This window comes from Ursus maritimus, unplaced genomic scaffold, assembly GCF_017311325.1.
Source record: "Ursus maritimus isolate PB19 unplaced genomic scaffold, ASM1731132v1 scaffold_31, whole genome shotgun sequence".
Classification (NCBI taxonomy): Eukaryota; Metazoa; Chordata; class Mammalia; order Carnivora; family Ursidae; genus Ursus; species Ursus maritimus.
In genome coordinates this window covers 10,937,612-10,957,075 of record NW_024425675.1, presented here as the reverse complement: position 1 = coordinate 10,957,075, position 19,464 = coordinate 10,937,612, and the positions used below count along the sequence as shown (strand labels likewise).

Here is a 19,464-nt window from a genome sequence, read left to right as displayed (position 1 = left end):
CTAAAAAAAAGTTTGAAAGAAAGGAGTCCATCTTTTAATAATTAGATTACCATAGATATTAATAAAGTTTTTGGAAATATGGATTCTTCTCATTTTCTTGTAACTAGAAGAATATGTTTCATTAACTTTCAATATTAATATTAATGGCTCACCTTTATTGTGATAGATACTGTGCTGGGTTTCACTTACTTTATCTCATTTCCTAGACGAAAAAATGGGATCTTAATTAAATAGCTGATCCAAACCCACTCGGTAGTTGGTGGGGCCAGAATGGAAACCTGGGCCTGCTCAGAGCAAAGTCCTCACACTTGACCATGATGTTGAACTTCAGGAAAATGATACACTAATCAGCTTGGCAATGCTAATGGCAGTGATGCTCAAAAATGAGGGCCTGAAGCTTCCTACTTATCATGTCTGTTAAAAATGTGATGGAGTCAAGACAGAGGAAGTGTAGAAACTGCCTGTCTCCTGATAACATTATTGTGGCCCCCAAAGGAAATATTAAAATAGGGCTGCTCTGCTGGCTCTTTGGCTATTGGAATCGCTGCTTACACTGTGAGTCACGTTCTTGGGCCTCTGCCTCTGTAGACACTGACTGCTCGATCTTCACCCAGAAACTCCGGAGAGGAGGTAAGGTGGGTGTTGCCCTATCACAGCTGTGCGTAGTCATGGGAGTGTCATGGTTTCTTTCCCATGTCTTGCAGTTCAGAGTTCTGGGAAAGCACAGTGGGGTGAACCTAGGCTAGTAGATGAGGCGAAGGGGCCGACACCCACGTACCCACTCTACTGAACCCAGAGCAGATCCACTTTTGAGGTTTTATGGAAGATATCACTTAAAACATTTCAGTGCTGAAAACACACGTGAAAATCACCAGCCTACCGGGAGACGACATAGCATGGTGGTGAAGATCATGGCTTTGGAGCTTGACAATTGTGGGTTCAAGTCCAGGTTCTACCATTCCTGGACCGTGTGGTCATAGAGCAACTTAATCCACGCTTTTGAACCTCAAATACATTCTGGCTCTGAGTAGGCATCAGGAAATGGTAGTCATTAACACTACCATCTGGTCCCATTAGAGGGTGGTGAGCTAGAGGGGAATCGGGTTAAAATCCAGAAAGAGAAGGGGAAATGCCAAGTGCTTTATAAAAGAGAAACTTGGGATCTGGCTCCCCAGACAGGTCTGCCTGTGTTATATCTTCTAATTGTAAAACTGAATACCACTGTAGAGAATACTCAATCCCTTTCCTGTTATAAATGTGAAAACTGAGATCCCGGGAAATTGTGACTTGAACCAAGGTTAAATTAAAAACCTATAGCCTATAAGCCACTCTGTTTCTATCTCCATGTAGGTTTTTTTTCTTTCTTCTGGAAATCTCGAAATTTTCTTATTCAAATAAATAAAGTAGTTTTCTATACATGGGGGGGGTGGTGGTGCTGATGTGAGCTTAGGGAAGAGGTATAGCACTGGACAACAAAGGAAAGAAAACCTTACAATTTAGGAGGGGTAGAATGGGGCTGCACACCCACCATATATATTTAAATATCATTATTATTGATGTAATAGGCTAAAATAGGATTGCATTAAGGCATATTGATTTTCACTTTTAAATCAGTCTGCGCTTTTCATAGGTATGTATAAAAGTATATACATATATGCATATATTTTTTCATATATACAAAAAATATAGACTAATTAAAAATGAAAACCAATATGCCTTAATGAAATCTTTTGATAAATGAGGACAGACCTAACCATACTAAAACAATTTTTTCACATGATCATTTTCCAACCACTGGAAGCTAAGTCAACACATAATCAAAAGATAAAATGAAAGTAGTTTCCTCCTCTCTTTCTTTTACTGCACAGACACGGTGAAAATCTCAAGCATCTAACTCTCTGGCCGCATCGCACTCGTGCCACGTGTGCACAAAAGGGGCTTTTGGTCTTGGTCAACAGCAGTACAGAAGTCAACAGTGCATGCTGTAAAGGATGTTTCCCCAAGTTTTTAATTGTGCAACATGGCCCGTCTCCACTTGGAGAGTCTCTTCGAGAAGCTCAGCGTTCCCCAAGCTCAACTCCGACAATGTCATGCTGGTTTTAGCCTGCTGCTAATGGGAGGGAGTGCAAATGCACCCTACTTGGAGTCACTGCAAAGGAAAGAGAAAGTGTGTCATTCAGTCCCTTGTGAGAGCACTGGGCGGTCACACAGTGCAAATGCTTTGGAAAAGGATGACGTGGAAGAGTCTTGAAAAGTGCCTCTGTGAAATCCAAGGTCATTCCAGCTCCATAGCAGAAGAACAAACTATTGTGAGTGCATTAAAAAAAAAAAATTGAGAGCAACATGAGTCAAAAGAAAGTCTCCTCCTTAGGGTCAGTTTCTTTGCCAGTAAAAGGGCTTTCCCATCCCCCTCGATCACTAAGTCTAAATGGAACAAAACCCAACAAAATAAAGCAAAGGTGCTCCCGCTACCTGCTAGCATCTCTTAGGATATGTACTGGATGATTTCTCTTCTCCTCCTCTCAGCATGAAGTGAGTTGTGGGTATTTTGGACCAAAATGAGGCAACGTGATATTTTGACAAAACCCTCCGATGGCAGGAAACTCTGTTAACATTTGATAGAGTGAGTCTGGCGGCCACGGAGGCTCAGCACAGTGATAAGAGCGCCACCAGCACGATGCTCCAAAACATGGTAGAAACCCAGGGCTTCTCTGTAAGAATGACCTGCTTTTCCCAAGATGTGCAAACCGAAAAAAACAATGAGTTAGCACGTTTTGCTTAGAAAATTGAGAAACATATTAAAGAAGCACAACGATCGTATCCCGAGGTGGTGACAGTGTGAAAAAAACAAACGCTTGCATAGACTGCTGTTGGAAATGCACGTTAAATACAAATGTTTGTCAGGGAAATCTGGTGCCAATGTATCAAAAGCTCTCAGAGACATGTATAGAGAACCAACTGGTGCTTGCCAGAGGGGAGGTGGGTGGGGGGATGGGTGAGAGAGGTGGAGGGGATTAAGAGTACTTTTATGGTGATGAGCACTAAGTAATGTATTGAATTGTTGAGTCATGATATTGTACACCTGAAACTAATATATCACTGTACGTTAGCTATACTTGAATTTAAAAAAAAAAAAAGCTTTTTATGTGGGTGACAACATATCAAAAGCTTTCAAAGTACACCCAGTTTTAGGAGCAAGCCTAATGAAGCAGTCAGCGATGTGTACAACATCTTATGAACAGGGAGGTTGATCACAGCATCATTTATGATGCAGGAAGACTTTAAGTATCTAAATGTCCAATAATAGAGGATTACTTGAAAAATCTGTGAATATATGCAGCGGGTGGGATGCTTCCCTGCCATTAAAAGTGATATCCTAAAGTACCCCTTTTGACTTGTGTTCCACTCAGGATTTTCTCAAGTGCAAGTGACGGACACCCCATTTGAACCAATTTAAACAGAAAGGTGATTAATTGAAAGGAAGTGCCGAAGCACCGTGTTTAGGAAGGCAGGACACGGGGCAGTTTGAGGAATGGTGAGACTCTAGGACCGGGGACTCAGGAGGGCTTCGGGACTCTCTCTTGTGTCTGTTTCGGCTCCACCTCTAGCCTCACATCCTAACAACCTCACCACCCAAGAGAAAAGGATTTTTCCTTCTACACTTGAGTGTGAAAAATTCCACAGAAGACGTCACTCGTCTGGCTCGGTTCACATGCCTGCCCCTTGGACCAGTCATTACGGCCAAGCATACCTAAGCTGCAGTGATTCGCCTGCTTTGTGTCAGATATCTACCCTTAGGTTAACAGTTGTGATCAAGGGGGCAATTTGGACCCTATATGAGAGTAGCGGAGTGGATGGAATAGCGCAGTCAGGGCCACTGGGGCAATTGCTGGGAGCTGGGGAACCAGTCTAATTTGTCTCCCACAACTTCAGTTGATAATATGATTTGTCAGTGCTTTCTGCAGTAGCTGGTCCTAGACTTTTTGTGATGTTAAAGAGTACCTCTGTCTTATTTTGTTTCAAGAGAAGGGGTTCCTTTGTGACTGTGTGGTTGGGAAGTGCTCTGGGATAAAGGGCATCGGAAAGGGGTCGCACTGTCAGAACTGTGCAGAACTATCCCCGGCCACATGTTTGAATGGGATTGGACAGATGTGCTGCCGTCACTGACAGAAGGCTCCATATTCTCCACAAAACTTAGCGGGTAAGACATGGTCATGGGCAACAGCCTTTATTATATAGAAATCCGGTAGAGTATTCCTAAAACATACTGATTTCTAACTAACCAGAAATGTACTCAATTATGCTATGATAGTGATGCCATATTTGAACTATATACTCGAGAAAGAGAAATATACAAGAGGCTTTAAAAATCCAATATTTCAAGACAATAGAGACAGATGACTATGACACATGATGGTTATTTTAAACATGTTCCCACAGCAGTGAAATTCTCTAATTCTGTTTGAGAATAGCCAACAATGTTGTAGGAAGTACTCTGAATTAAACAGCAATGCTGCCCTTACAGATTTTCTTTCTCGTACAGACATAGATATCTGTGGACTCTCATCTACCAGAACTGGGGGAGTTAGGAAGTGAGCAAAAGATGGATTGGAGGGGCGTGTGGGGTGGCTCAGCCATTAAGCATCTGCCTTTGGCTCAGGTCATGGTCCCAGGGTCCTGAGATGGAGCCCCGCATCGGGCTCCCTGCTCAGTGGGAAGCCTGCTTCTCCCGCTCACACTCCCCTTGCTTGTGTTCCCTCTCTCACTATCTCTCTCTGTCAAATAAATAAATAAAATCTTAAAAAAAAAAAAAAGATGGATCGGAAATGAACTCAGATTTTTTTTTTTTTAAATGAGGAGAGTAGTTAATGTGTAGAGACTGCTAGCTGGCAAAGGTTTGAAAATCAATCAAAAGAAATTTAATTGTTGCTTATTGTCCATCTCTAGGTAGAATTCCACAGCACACCGAATTGACCGAATGCAACCTAGTTCTCCATTATAAAAACCACACCTTTTTTTATATCATTTCTCATATTGTTAAACTGAGAGAACTTCAATATTTGCCTCTTCAGAGTTTCCTTCCAAATATAAATTCCTGTGAACACCTAAGCCAGTGTTGAGATGTGAGAAACAACACGGCAGGGGTATTGGTCAAAAGACCCTTCAAACGGTGGCAGTTCACACACCATTTCACACCAAGGCTCAAAGAGGAGCAGAAACCAAAAGCCAGAAACTCTGAGGCCTTGGTTCTGTAGCTGACTTTTTATATAACCTTATGTAACTTGGTATTTTTGCAACTGAATTTTTCCCATCAACTTCCACAGCTCCAGAGAAGTTACCCTGTTATTTTGGCCAATTAACAAAAAGGCAAAATATCTCAGAACCTTCCAGAATCTTGAGGGGAGATAGAATGTGCTAACCAATTTGTGAAAGAGAATTAGGTGTGCTCTTTGGAACACACAGATCCTTAGTCTTTTAAATATTCTCATCAAATCCATTCATTGGATTAAAAAAAAATTAATTGTTCCTCCCAGAAACCCAATCAACCTATCTAGATAACACTACTCAGTGAGTGGGATTTTAGTTGCTAAGTTTCCTGCATGTTTATTTCCAGAATTAAAAAACAAATAACTAGGGTAAATACTGTTTTCAAAGACTCCACATAAACATTGTATTAAATAAAATCTATGCATAAAGACTGTACTTAAAAAGAGAAAACCCTGCTTCCTGTGTCCTTAAGAGAAGAGATTATTTCATGGTCACCTGTCACTGATTGGTGTTTGAAATTAGAATTTGAAGTCTTTGGTCTGAAAGTCGAACCTCAAATTACAAAGTAGTTACAACCTGGAAATCATATTTTAGCATCAGACATGTGTCTAGGCTTTGAATCTGCTTCAGAATCATATGCCTCAGACACCATAACGTAATTTAATAGACAATTGTATCTCGGCTCCTTTATGTATAGTTGATTCCCAAGGCCACAATTAAAATCCCTCAGTTGTCAGGCTCTCATTTCTTGAATGGCCGAGCAGGGTAACATCAGTCAGTAAGAAAAAAGGAACCTGCGACTGTGTGAGAAACTAACTGGGTGGTTCTTTGCGGGTACAGTGTCAGCAATTAGAAGGCTAAGGGAAACGGGCAGGGGCGAGCGCATGCGCACGGTGTAATCGTAAGCTAAAAATAGAAGCTATAGACAGAAATTCGCTTTTAAAGGGAACTGACTACCATGGCCTAACCTCACTAATACATGCTAAAATGTGTTTTTAAAAAAGCCGAAACAGAACATTTCCAATTTTCCCATGTTGCTGATGTCTTACTGCTGTATGGAATCACTCGGCATCTACAGTGAATTTCTTTCTCTTCCTTAACATCTAGGAATAGCCACTCACCACAGCAGAGATGGTACAAAGGTGTGGTGACTTGTCACAGGTATCCGTCTAGAAGGGTCAAAGCCCCGGAATCTTCCCGATGACTGTCACTGCCATCCTTGCACCGTCTATCCGCAGAGGAGTGTTAGGTAGGTGAGATCTGCACAGTTGGGGTTGCTTTGGAGGCGAAAACTCTGCTTCAGCAAAGTGGGCGATAAGAACAAAGCTGATGGCTTGGAGCAGTGGACAGATTACTCATCAAAGCTGCCCGTTTCGCTGGATGGCAGAGGGATGGACAGCCCAGGATTTTTTCCCCCCTTAATCTTTACATTGCTCTTTTGCAAGGTAACAATTCACATTCCAGTTAGGCGTTCATCTCTGCCTGGTTAGTTTCATCAGCGAACTCAGAGCCGTGGACCTATGCTAGTGGCTCACTATTTTGAGGTCCCCGTTCATTTTCATCTGCTCTGTGGGCGACAACCAGGCATTGTAAAGAAGTGGGTGTCCTTGGAATCGTAGAGCAGGAATGAATTCTAGCAATTGCCCACGTCTGTCTTTTTACAGATGAGACCTGGTCCTCTTCTGTCCAAGACCTTGTGAATCAGTAGGTCGCATCAGAACCGGGGCTAGAATCTCGTCTTCATAAATTATGATCCAGTGCCAACTGCCAATCTTAGGAAAGGAGACTCTTCTAGAAGCCTCGGGAAGTTAATGTTCACATTTTCCTTCACACTTTGGACCAAAGACAGTGACAGTGGAGCTTAAAGTCCTTTCTTCTCTCACCACACAGTGACACGGTGACAAGAAACAGGAAAGCAAGCAAGATGTAGTCTAGTAAGATTACAGTTAGATTTCTTTCTTCTTCATTGTCTAGAGACCTTGCCATAATAGTTCTCTTCAATCCTCATTCATTTATTCTTTCAACAAATATATGCTATTCTCCTAAGACCCTAAAAGACTGAGTGGATTATTCGCACAAATTCCCCACTATGAATAGAATAACAAGGTATAAGGGCAGTTGTGGAAAGATTATTGGGTCATCTTCATAGACTAACTTGTTATTTGCTGAGCATTCCCTGTAAGCAGAAAACTAATAAAGTAAACAGCTGGTAACGTTCTATTTGTTGCAAGCTGGTAATGATTACATGAGTGTATTCATATTCATTTGGTGAAAAATTCATCAAGCTGACCGCTTACGATTTGAACACTTTCCGGTATGTAGTTATACTTCAATTAAACATTTTTTTAAAAAAGATTTATTTATTTTATTTTAGAGAGAGACAGAGTGAGCACAAGTGGGAGAGGCAGAGGGAGCGAAGAGAGAATCTCAAGCAGACTCCGTGCTGAGCACAGAGCCTGACGTGGGGATCGATCTCACAACCATGAAAACACCACCTGAGCCAAAACCAAGAGTCCAACACTTAACCGACTGCACTAGACAGGCGCCCCACAATAAAACATTTTTAAAACATGCATACCTCAAGAAGCAATTAATAGACACAATCTCCATTCTCACGGAGCTCATATTTTAATAGTCACCCTGTGATACAGTAGTCCCCCCTTATCTACAGTTTTGTTTTCTGTAGTTTCAGTTACCCTCAGCCAACCGTGGTCTGGAAGCAGATGATCCTACATCTGATCTATCAGAAGCCTAGCGTTAGGCTATGTCACCCAATGTCACTCACTTCACCTCCTCTCCTATTGCAGGCATTTTATCATCTCACATCATCACGAGAAGACGAGTGAATATAGCACAATGAGATTTTTTGAATGAGACCACTTTCATGTAACTTTCATTACCGCATATATTATAATTGTTCTATTATTGTTGTTAGTCTCTTACTGTGCCAAATTTATATTAGACTCTATCACAGGTATATCTGTATAGGAAAAAATATAGTACATATAGGGTTCAGTACTCTCTGTGATTTTAGAAATCCACTGGGGGCCTTGGGATGTAATCCCCCGTGGTAACTGGGGACTATTATATTTATAGAAAAAAAAAGAAGAAGTCCTCCTCTTTCATTTTACAAAGGAAAGTAGTAAGGCCTAGAAAGCTCACGTGGCTGGTTTTGGTAGAGCCAGGGGTAGGACCTGGTTTTCCTGGTTGATATTCTTTCCACATTCTCCATTCAACAGTCTGGTCGTCCATTTTAAGGGCCATCTTTGAAGAGGGTCACTCAGAAAAATGTACCATTTCATTTCTTCTTGCCCTTGTTCTAGCCTTTCTAAACTGTAAGCTGAAAGTTTTTGTCTTTATTTTGATAGACTACCCTGTAACTGCCTGAAATTCGACAGCATTACCTCCTCTCGATGAAGTTCATTTGATAGAAGCAGAGGAGGTTGCACTGTACCCAGTAGGCTGCACTCTTAAACCACTCAGATTCTCTTTCATCTGAAGGGTTTCTTTTTTTCCATGCGCAAGTCTGAGATTCTTCTTATCGTTTCTTAAGTTGACAAAAACAAGTATGTGACAATTCTCCCCTTTTGAAGAACTGGTCACACTATTACATATTTTTGTTGAGATGTCTCTTCCCCAAAAAGTTTGCACAACCAACTGTTCCTCCACACAAAGACTGAGTGGTACTGAGGGCTCCTGCAAGGCTGTGAGGGAGGCATGCCAGTGATTGTGACAGCGTGTCAGGGGGCACGCCAGTCAGCTGTATGGAGGGCTTGGAACATGTCAGGTGCACAGCACTGGTCATCTTCTATGCCATCCCTTGGATCCCCTCTCCCTGACTTAATATTCTGGAGCCATGTCTTCTGGAAACCCTAAGAATACATCAGACCCTCTAGGGACCTCTAATTATCCCAGAAGTAGCCACAGAAGACTAAACAATGGTTTATAGAGCCCACTCTTACTTGGTCCTTTCCCTACATTACTGACCCTTCCTAGTGTGGGCTCCTTTTCCTCACCCCACCTCTTATTACATAGATATTATCCAAAATCTTACCCCCACTTTCAACCCATGTTCACATTCTGTAGAAATCTCTTCCACGCCTCAACTCCCACCCGTATGCTAAGGACTGCCTGTTTTATTTTTGCCTCTTGCTAAGGTATCTTTATAGTACCGAAGCTCATATTCCTAACAGTCTACTGGAAAACTCCACAGGGGTGTTCTATGGGCCCTTCAAAGTCAGTCTGTACTAAAACACCTGTTGTCTTTCTTGTTGAATGGTTTCTTCCTCCTGTGTCTAAGTGAGGATACATTATCCATCAGATATTCAAGCCAGAAGCCAAGAGTCATAGAATTCTCTTCTCTTCCTTTTATCAACCATATTCAAGGTTATCTATTAATTTAATCACCTAGAGGAATGGGTCACTATTGATTGCCTACTTTATATTTCTTTTGTTTTGTTTTGAGAGAGAGAGAGAGCAGGGGGAGGGGCAAAGGGTGAAGGAGAAAGAGAATCCCAAGCAGGCTCCAGACCTAGTGGACAGCCTGACACAGGACTGGATCTCATGACCCTGAGATCATGACCTGAGCCGAAACCGAGAGTTTGACACTTAACTGATAGGGCCTCCCAGGAGCCCCTCATTTATTTTTTTGAGAATTAAATGAGAAAGTCCATGTAAATCACTTATATAGTGTCTGAGTAGCAAATATTCAATGAATTATGATTATTGGTCCTAGTAGTATTATCACCACTACTATAGCTGCTTTGATCAGAAATGGGTGGGTGGATGGACAGAACGATAGACGGATAGATACAAAAGGTGGCAGGATTCAGGTATCTGACACTTTATCTTCATTGTTCATTCATTCAAAATATTTGTAGTACGCTGACACCAATTCCAAAGTGTGGGTTGTTTCCCCACAATTCTCTGACACCTGCTTGGGTGTCCTACAATTCAAATGAATTCAGACACTGGCTACCTGGGGATAGCATCAGATTCCACAGGTTGAGGGCTCAGTCCTACAAGACTATCCTCCATTTCAGATGCCAATTGCAAGTTCAGGTTGTTACTTGTGCTCTAACCATCTGTTTATAGATGGGAGAGGCTCCTGCAACCCCCACCTTGGGTTCAATTAATTTTCCAGAGTGGCTCATAGCACTAAGGAAACCAGTTTACTCACTTGATTACTGGTTTATTATAAAGGATATGAATCAACAGCCAGATGAAGAGATACATAGGGCGAGTCCCTAAACACAGGAACTTATGTCCCTGTGGAGTCTGGGGCTTAGCATGGCAACACACGGATGTATTCTGGTTCACCAACGATTGATGAAACCATTGGCCATTGGTGATTGAACTCAATCTCTTGTCCCTCTCCCTTCCCAGAAAGTCAGAGTATGGGGGTTAGGGATTGGGTGGGACTGAAAGTTTCAACCCTTTCATCACATGGTGGTCTCCACTGGCAACCAGCCCCCGTGCTTAGGTGCTTTCCAATAGTCACTCATTAACAATAAAAGACACCTTTATCATTCTCATCACAGGAAATTCCAAGGGTTTTAGGAGCTCTGTGTCAGGAAGTGGGTGAAAACCAAATGTGTATTTCTTATTATAAATCGCAATATCACAACCACTAAATGCTAGAAACTCTTCTAGGTTCTGCAGACACTAGTGAGCAAACAAGTATCTACTCTTTTGGGCCTTACATTTTAGTGAACAAAGACATGGATTATGTACATACATAAATACTTAATTAATATATCTGCAGTGTAAGTTCTATCAAAAAATATATTGGGATAGGGGAATGAAGGATGTGGGGGACACTATTTTAGATAGGGCAGTCAGAATAACATCTCTGATGAGGTGACATTTAAGAAGCATCCGAGCTGGGGGAGAAGTGGGTGGGGTGGCTCTGAGTGTGAGTATACAAGGTATATTTCAGGAAACACCAGGAGGCCAGTATGACTGGCATGGGAAGTAGAAAGAGGAAGGGCTCATTGGTGGTGGGGTGGTGATCTCATCTTACCCTGATAGGATTTTTCAAAGTAAGTGTTATTACACTGACCTCACAGATTAGAAACTGAGGCTCATAAAGATTCAATGATGTGTCCAACTGCCTTCAAAATACTTCCACAAAGGCTCAAACTATGCCCGTTCTTTCTGCTGCTTCCCCTCTGTCTTTGCCTTAGTTCAGAGCCTCTTCCTGTCTTGACTGGACTGTGGCAATAGACTCCTACCTATCCTCTCTATTCCTAGTCTCGTCCACCTCTAATGCTCCACATCACCCTCAGAATGACTTTCTACGTCACAGCTGAGTGTATCACTTCCCTGTTTAAAATCCTCCCATGGTTTCCCGACCTCCAGACCAGAGGGTTCAGGTCAACTCCAGAGGTAGACCAGGCTCACCTCGGCTGTTCAGCCTCCTAACATGGCCCATGCACATGGTCCCCAACCCACGCCAGATCAGGCTTCCTCCTATCCCTGTGCAGTTGTAGGTGCTGATTTCTCAGCTTCTAACTCCCCATCTCCTCTTGTCTGTAGGGAGAGCCCCAGTCCACATTCATGCTCCAGCCGAGGGAGCCTCCCCTCCCCTCCCTCTGCTCCCATGCTTTGTATATATGCCTCATTACCATTCTGATTACATTGTGAATGCCCGGTCCTCTCTGAAGTCAGAGAGGCCTGGGCCACCCACCTTATGAGGTCTAAAGATACTGAATATGAAGAAAGATTAAGAATTACAAAAATGTGGGGCGCCTGGGTGGCTCAGTCGTTAAGCGTCTGCCTTCAGCTCAGGACGTGATCCCAGAGTCCTGGGATCGAGCCCCACATCGGGCTCCTCGGCCGGGAGCCTGCTTCTTCCTCTCCCACTCCCCCTGCTTGTGTTCCCTCTCTCGCTGACTGTCTCTCTCTGTGTCAAATAAATAAATAAAATCTTAAAAAAAAAAAGAATTACAAAAATGTGCAAATTTGAATACTTACATAACAGACACACGCACACGCATGTGTATGCACATGAGCGTGTGCACGCACATCCATTACTAGCTGAAGGTGGACTACACTGAAACTTGGAACAAATGACTCGTGTGAATGAACGAATGAATGTGTCTTACCACGTGGAACAAGGAGAATAATATCTTCCTTAGTAAATGTCAGAATATAGACCGCACAGAAGGCACACAGAAGTCTGTCTTTAATTTTTTTTTTTAATATCCTTGGCATTTCTGCTAAGAGGCCAGTGAACTGGAACATTTTTATTTATCAGGGAAATAAAAGTAGGATTGCTACGAGACCTCATTTCATGGGAGCAACTGTGGCCACAAGGCTCCCACGTAAGAGGTTTTCCTCAGCTGCCCTTGAAAGCTGGCTTGAGGACTGCTAGCTGCTTGCTCCCATTCGAGCACCACAGGCTCGGTTCTGAAAGGCATGGGGTCAAAGGAATAGAGAAATGCACATGTCATGGGGATCTTGGTACTCTTGCTGGTTTTGCTGCTGGTTTCTCTTTCCTTGAATGGAATTCTCTGGAATATAGGCATATGGTTATGCTATAAGTATATCCATTGAGGATATAAAGCAGCTTATGTCTTAGTTTCCTGAATATACAAGTCACATGAAAACACTTCAGAAAAATGGGATAGTGTAGGGTGCCTGGGGGGCTGTCAGTTAAGTGTCTGACTCTTGATTTCAGCTCAGGTCAAATGGAGCTCCATGTTGGGCTGGGTGTGGAACCTGCTTAAGATTCTCTCTCTCTCTCCCTCTGCCCCCCCCCCAAAAGAAAGAAAGAAAGCATGGATAGTGTAGATAAGCATAAAAATGGAAAATTACCCAGGAAATGGAGACTGATAGTTGTATGAGTTAGAATTTCCACAGGATAAAAGTATCTGACTTCAATCACTTCCAGGCAAATTCTTTGGGGGAAAAAAATGTCTTTGAAAATAGCAACATAATCATTTCTGGAGTTACTACACTTCACTTGGGTTCTGAAAAATCCCACGAAGTTCCACCAACACCACAGAGGAAGTTCTATTTTTTCTAACAATCAAAAAATATTTGGAGCAATTGTCTTCTTTCTTTTTCTTGCCATCCTCTTTCATTTTAAAACTACATGCAAACGCATTTCCAAGTGAAGTATTGTAACCCAGTCTAAATAATAGAGGGCACGGAATAAAAGACTATTTCATTCTGGAGTCAGGCAACAAAATGTCATAACCTTTGCCCTAAGAGTTTGATTTTCAGTAAAATTTCTTTACAGAGTTTTCTAGCAACCAAGTGTTTTGAACATCGAATGTGGGAAAATTTTACTTGAGGGCAGCAAGGCTTTCTAGGATTTGGTCCAAGACATTTAAAGAGAACGTTGAATAGGGCCTTTTAGAATAGTTTCACTGACTACTGCTTGATCTTCAGCAAAGGCCCCCGAGGCGCAGGGCTGCATCACACGCTTCGATCACCACTGAGGTACACAAGACCCTCAGTATATTTTTGTTCAATTGCATTTAATTGAACACGCCTTCTAGCTCTCATCAAATCAAGAACTGGAAGACCACCAACAATGTTTCTTTACACATTTTGATGTTTTTTCACCATCTCAGGCAGGAAGAAATATACCACCAAGTGACAAAGTGTTCCCTTTTCCCCCTAAGAGGGCTGCTGACAAGCCAGGGCTTGAAGGGGCTGGAAAGGGCTTGAATGCTGGCGCTCTCCATGTGCTACTGGGCACCTCACTGGATCTAGACCTAGTTCCACTCCGGCCCCGGTAACGGAGGTGGGGTGTGGAGGCAGGGGATGAACATTTGGAGTTAACCCCTCTTCTAAACAGTCCCTTTGATTCCAGATCCTCCCAGAAACTCAGAACATCTCTGGCTGGGATGAGTATGCAGGAAAAGGGGCAGGCGTTTTAAACACAAACTCCCCTCCTGGGATGATCAGCCTTCAACAGGGCATCTAGCCTTCCCCGTATGTTAAGATCTACCGCAAAGATCAGAGAAAGAGATTGCAGGACTTTCGGTAACTAGCTAGTGTGCAGGTTCCCTTTTTATTACATAAAAGTATCCACGACCCATTATCTCACTGTTCAGCACTCATTTGTGGGAACATCTGTTTCCCTTACTAAGCTGTGAGTCCATTTAAGGACAGAGATTGTGTACAATTGTGTAATGTTTTCCCAAATTTGCAGGACCTAGCAGAATCATTGATGCACAGGCTTTCAGCAAATCACTTAAGTGGGTGAATTTTAAAATATTGCATGTATTTCTTCGTTCATTCGTCAGCTTTGTATGGGGGAAAATGTCCCTTTCTTCTAACACTGGAAGACTAGTACACTGCACCTGGCATTAATTTGAGATTTCAGAATGTTCTCACTCCATTTTTTGCCCTCCATATTGAAAAATGCCACTTTGTTTAAAGTCTGTGAAGCACTTAGCACCTCAGTGAAATTAGGTGAAGGGCTAAATTAGCAGCATGGGGGGTCTTTCTCAGTGCCCATGGCCAGAGCTTACTGACACGGCTGGGTTCCTATGCAGATGTATTCTAATAAGATGCATACATTTGTCCAATATGCTGAGTAATGGTGGAGGCTGGGGATTCAGTAAGTTAAGGCCAATTATTATGCTGACAACTTACATGTATTTTAAGGACTGGAGCAAAAAGGCAGCTTTGGTTGAGGGAAAAGTATAAAACCAGAAAACTTAAGATTTAATTCTCGTTTCACCAATTACAAGCTGAGTGCCCGGTGCGAGTCATCTAACAACTGACAGATTTTTATCTCCCTGTAGGCATACTGGGGATAATGACACCTCTTTCAAAGTGCCGTGGAAGACTAAGATACTGTGTCTGAAGCTGCGGGGTATGATCGCAGTGAATACAGTGATCAATGTTAGCTGAGTGTGAACCACCTAAGAGCCTCGAATTTCTGCTTGTCCAGATGAGAGCAAGCTCCCCTCCCCCACCCCCACTCAGGATTATGTAATTATAGATCCATCCGGCTTTAATAAAATCTAGTCTTCAAAAATACCAGTCTACAAAATAATTCACGCCCACTTACTTTACTACAAAAGGATACTTTACAACATGAAATCACCACTGGATTCCAATAAATAAAAACTGAACTCGAGGCAATTAAAATTCAATACAGTTTACAAAAACAATTTTTTTTTAAAGATTTTATTTATTTATTCGACAGAGATAGAGACAGCCAGCGAGAGAGGGAACACAAGCAGGGGAAGTGGGAGAGGAAGAAGCAGGCTCACAGCGGAGGAGCCTGATGTGGGGCTCAATCCCATAACGCCGGGATCACGCCCTGAGCCGAAGGCAGACGCTTAACCGCTGTGCCACCCAGGCACCCCACAAAAACAATTCTTATACCTGACTTTTCAGATTTAAGAAGTCACTAAATCAGAAACTACAGTCTCCAGTTTACGGCTGAGGTGACAGATGGCTAGAGAGGTAAGTAGTTTTTTCAAGAGTGCTTATGCAGTGCACACCTGTTTGTTTATTTCTAGAATCCCAAACAATTAATATGGGCTAACCTCCACAATAAAAGCAGGAATATTTAGCACTACTTTAGAAAATCAGCTCTTTTGAGGTTTAATTTACATATACCAATTTTGAGTCTATAATTCAAAGAGTTTTTTTTTTTTTAAAGATTTTATTTATTTATTTGACAGAGACAGACAGCCAGCGAGAGAGGGAACACAAGCAGGGGGAGTGGGAGAGGAAGAAGCAGGCTCATAGCGGAGGAGGAGCCTGATGTGGGGCTCGATCCCATAACGCCGGGATCACGCCCTGAGCCGAAGGCAGACGCTTAACCGCTGCGCCACCCAGGCGCCCCCAAAGAGTTTTGACAAACGTCTACAGTCATGTCTCCATCACTATGATTACTGTGGTGACCCCTTAACTATAACCTCTTAACAGTTCTCTCTTGCCCATTCATCCTATTCTAAACAGCATCCTGAGCGATCCTTTTAAACCATATATCACAACATGTCACCTTCCATTCAAAACCTACCAAAAGGGTGCCTGGGTGGCTCAGTCAGTTAAGCCTCTGGCTTTGGCTCAGGTTATGATCCCAGGGTCCTGGGATCAAGTCCCGCATCGAGCTCCCTGCTCAGCGGGGAGTTTGCTTCTCCCTCTTCCTCTGCCCCTGCCCCCTGCTTGTTTGCTCTTGCTCTCATGCTCTCTCTCAAATAAATTATTATTTTTTTTAAACCTACGAAAGGCTTCTTTTTACTAAGTTAAAAACTACAGATGTTTACTAAAACAGAAAACGCCATTTTCACTTTCTGAAATCAGCTACGACAATACAGTATAATAAAATCTTTTCAGTAAATCAAATATAAATAATTTCAAGTACAGCATCTAGAGGTCCTAATACCATTTGCCATTGACATTTCAGCCAGTTTAGGGAGAACACACTAACCTTTCTAGGGCTGCCCAGTTTCCAAGGCAGAGTCATCTAGTAGAGAACCTTATGTTGAGAGATAACCCTGGAACTGGCTTCTTCCTGTTGGTTCAAAATTAGGTTAGCTAGGAGAGGGTTGGGTGTAATGCTGTCAGGAAATGTCGAGCAATCTTTTTGTTCCTTTTACTTGACCCTTTAAGTAAATTCATATGTATATGTTAGGTTTATGAGATGATTAATTATGTGGTTTTTAGTTATAGTAAAGTTCTCCGTTGGATATTATCATTCACATGCTTGCTCTGTCACTCCAAATATCTCAAGCTATGGCAGGCCCAAACTGACAATTTTTTATGCCCAGAAACTTGTTAAGTAAAATTCTACTGTGATCTTCACACCAAAGAGAGATCAGAATCAAATTAGTCTTACTTTACCTGATCTGGGTGGTCAGGAATTGGCATTTTTGCCAGAAATGTCCCTTTCAAGTTAGCCTAAATGGTTTTCAATGCCCCCCCCCCCATTAGAATGTCTTTTCATTCAATTATAGTCAGAGGCTAAGAAGGGTAAAGACAACTCAGGCAATGGTTCCAAAGCAATTTTTAGAATCTATTTACCTCTAATATAGGAACCAGAATTCAGAGAAGTGAAAGTCACGAAACACACAAAGCAGCTGTACGTTGAAGATGCATCAACAAATCTTTCCTTGAGTCACATGTGAGGAGATAGGATTTCCATAGGGTTAGGATTTTTAAATTTGGGAACTAATGAAATTCTATTTTCCTTCTGGGAGGAAATCAGTCCCTCACCCATAGAAAAACTGAAAATATTGTGAAGTCAAAAATGCACTGGATACACCTACTTTACCAAACACCAGAGCTTAGCCTGGCCTACCTTAAAATGCTCAGACCAATGACATTAGCCAACGGTTGGGCAAAATTATCTCACACGGAGATTATTTTATAAGAAAGTGTTGAACATCTCACGTAATTTATGGAATACTGTATTGAAGGTGAAAAACAGAGTGGCTGTATGAGTGCAGGATGGTTGTAACGGTGATCGAGGGGCTGACCACGGACTGCGGCTCCCTCGCACCCAGCATCACGAGAGAGGATCAGACTGTGTCACTAGCCCTGGGAAAAGACCCAAATTTAAAGTTCAAAGTACAGTTTCTACTGAATACATATTGCTTTCACATCATCTGTAAAGTCAAAAAATCCCAAGTTGGGCACTGTCTGTACTTGACTTCTGGGAATGTCCATTTTGTTTGATTTTTTTTTTTAAATGCTGAATGCCCATGAACCGTAATATAAAACTGAAATCCAAAACTCACACTGCCCTATGAATCTCTTGGCTAAAGTGCCTCAATGCCATAAAGTTTTATAGTCAAGTCAGCTAGAAAAAATAAATCATAGAACCGGGACTCAAAATTACACATTTAAATAAGAAAATGAAGTTAATAATAGCTACAAGTAAACATTGTTTTAGGACATACAACCCGTTTGCTAAATTTCCAAATATTTTATTCAAGTGTGAGGAATGTGACTATTTCTACCAGAAATATTCCAGTTTGGTTTGGATTACTACAAAAATAAAAAGAAAGTCATCATGTACTTTCACAAAATTATTTCTTAGGCATTTGCTATCTGCTGTCTATTTTGTGAACCAGTGAGAATAAAGCCAACACCCATGTGTACATACTGTTCCGAAGTAAAAATACACGAGGGAGAAGAAAAACATAGGATGAAGGTGAGCTTAGGGCCACTTAGAGCCTCACAAAGATGTACTTCTTGGCCTGGCAACATTCTTAGACAGCAAGGTGTTCTCTTTCCTGCCCTCAACCTCCCAAGGGTGTGGTATTGTCTTAACCTTACGCATGCTATGATCTAGTTTAAAGAGTAGAGTTTAAGAGAAGTCAGTGGAATTTATTTTGGAATCCATCAGGAAAATATGGCCTTGAGCCCTGCTCTGCTTCTTACAAGGTCTAGGCCATAATAAATGCCTTTCAAAGAATTTTGTTAAAACTACAGGCATAGCCAACCCCTTTTCCCGCTAGGTTCCTATCAACAAACGTTTCATCTTTTCCACATCAAAGCAAGTGGCCTCTCGTCTCAGGCCTGACTAGGATGTAATACAAATCATCATCATCATCAAGATCATCACCATAGTTGTTATTTATTGATTATCTGCTTGCATGATTCTGTATTGAGTCTCCATATGTTATCTGATTGATTGCTCATAAAAACCTCTCGTGAGATAGGCATAATTAGCTTTACTTTTCAGGTGAGAACACTAAGATTTAGAAAGGTTCAGTAACTTGGTATCAAAAATTAGTATACGATATTGGAATTTGTACCAGATACATCTTTATTTGAAAGTCTGTGCTTATAACTTCCATATTCCTTTTTATTATGCTTGCCTTTTCAAAGACCTCTGACATTTAGACAGGGAAATGGGTCATTGAGCTTCCTTTACGATGATTCGAAATAAATAAAAGTTGCAAAGAGCATAACTTAGATGGTAAAATCAGAGCCCCTTGTTTTCCTTTTAAAGATCCTTTCCCATGTTTGGCTACCATACCCCTACAGGCAAAGTCCGAATTCCACACACCTCTTAGACGAGGAGTCATTTTCAGTGTCCCACTCCACTTCCCATGGGTTGTCTAGTCGAGCTGCTATCGCCGACATTATCATTTGCTAAACCTATCCTTCTCTCTTTGTTCCTGAAGACACCGTGTCAAGCCACTAACGAGCTCCATCTTCCTAAAGTTGGTGGCCAGTTTTCAGTCTTCTTACTTGACGTATCAACTGCCT

General features: G+C 41.9%; 1 protein-coding gene and 1 long non-coding RNA gene across 5 annotated transcripts in view; one reads left to right on the top strand and one right to left on the bottom strand.

Moving 5' to 3' along the window:
• PRTFDC1 (phosphoribosyl transferase domain containing 1) overlaps positions 1 to 19,464 on the bottom strand; it is a 90,061-nt gene that overhangs the window by 37,470 nt on the left and 33,127 nt on the right. The window lies entirely within an intron of this gene.
• LOC103681453 lies at positions 294 to 15,260 on the top strand. 3 transcript variants are annotated; one of them, XR_005838915.1, is made up of 4 exons: positions 294 to 630; positions 1,869 to 4,201; positions 6,376 to 6,517; positions 15,033 to 15,260. It is a non-coding gene; the product is annotated as an uncharacterized LOC103681453 (long non-coding RNA). The 3 variants fall into 3 exon arrangements; XR_005838914.1 differs by lacking the exon at positions 15,033 to 15,260 and adding an exon at positions 6,933 to 7,512; XR_573279.2 differs by lacking the exon at positions 15,033 to 15,260 and having other exon boundaries at positions 6,376 to 7,512.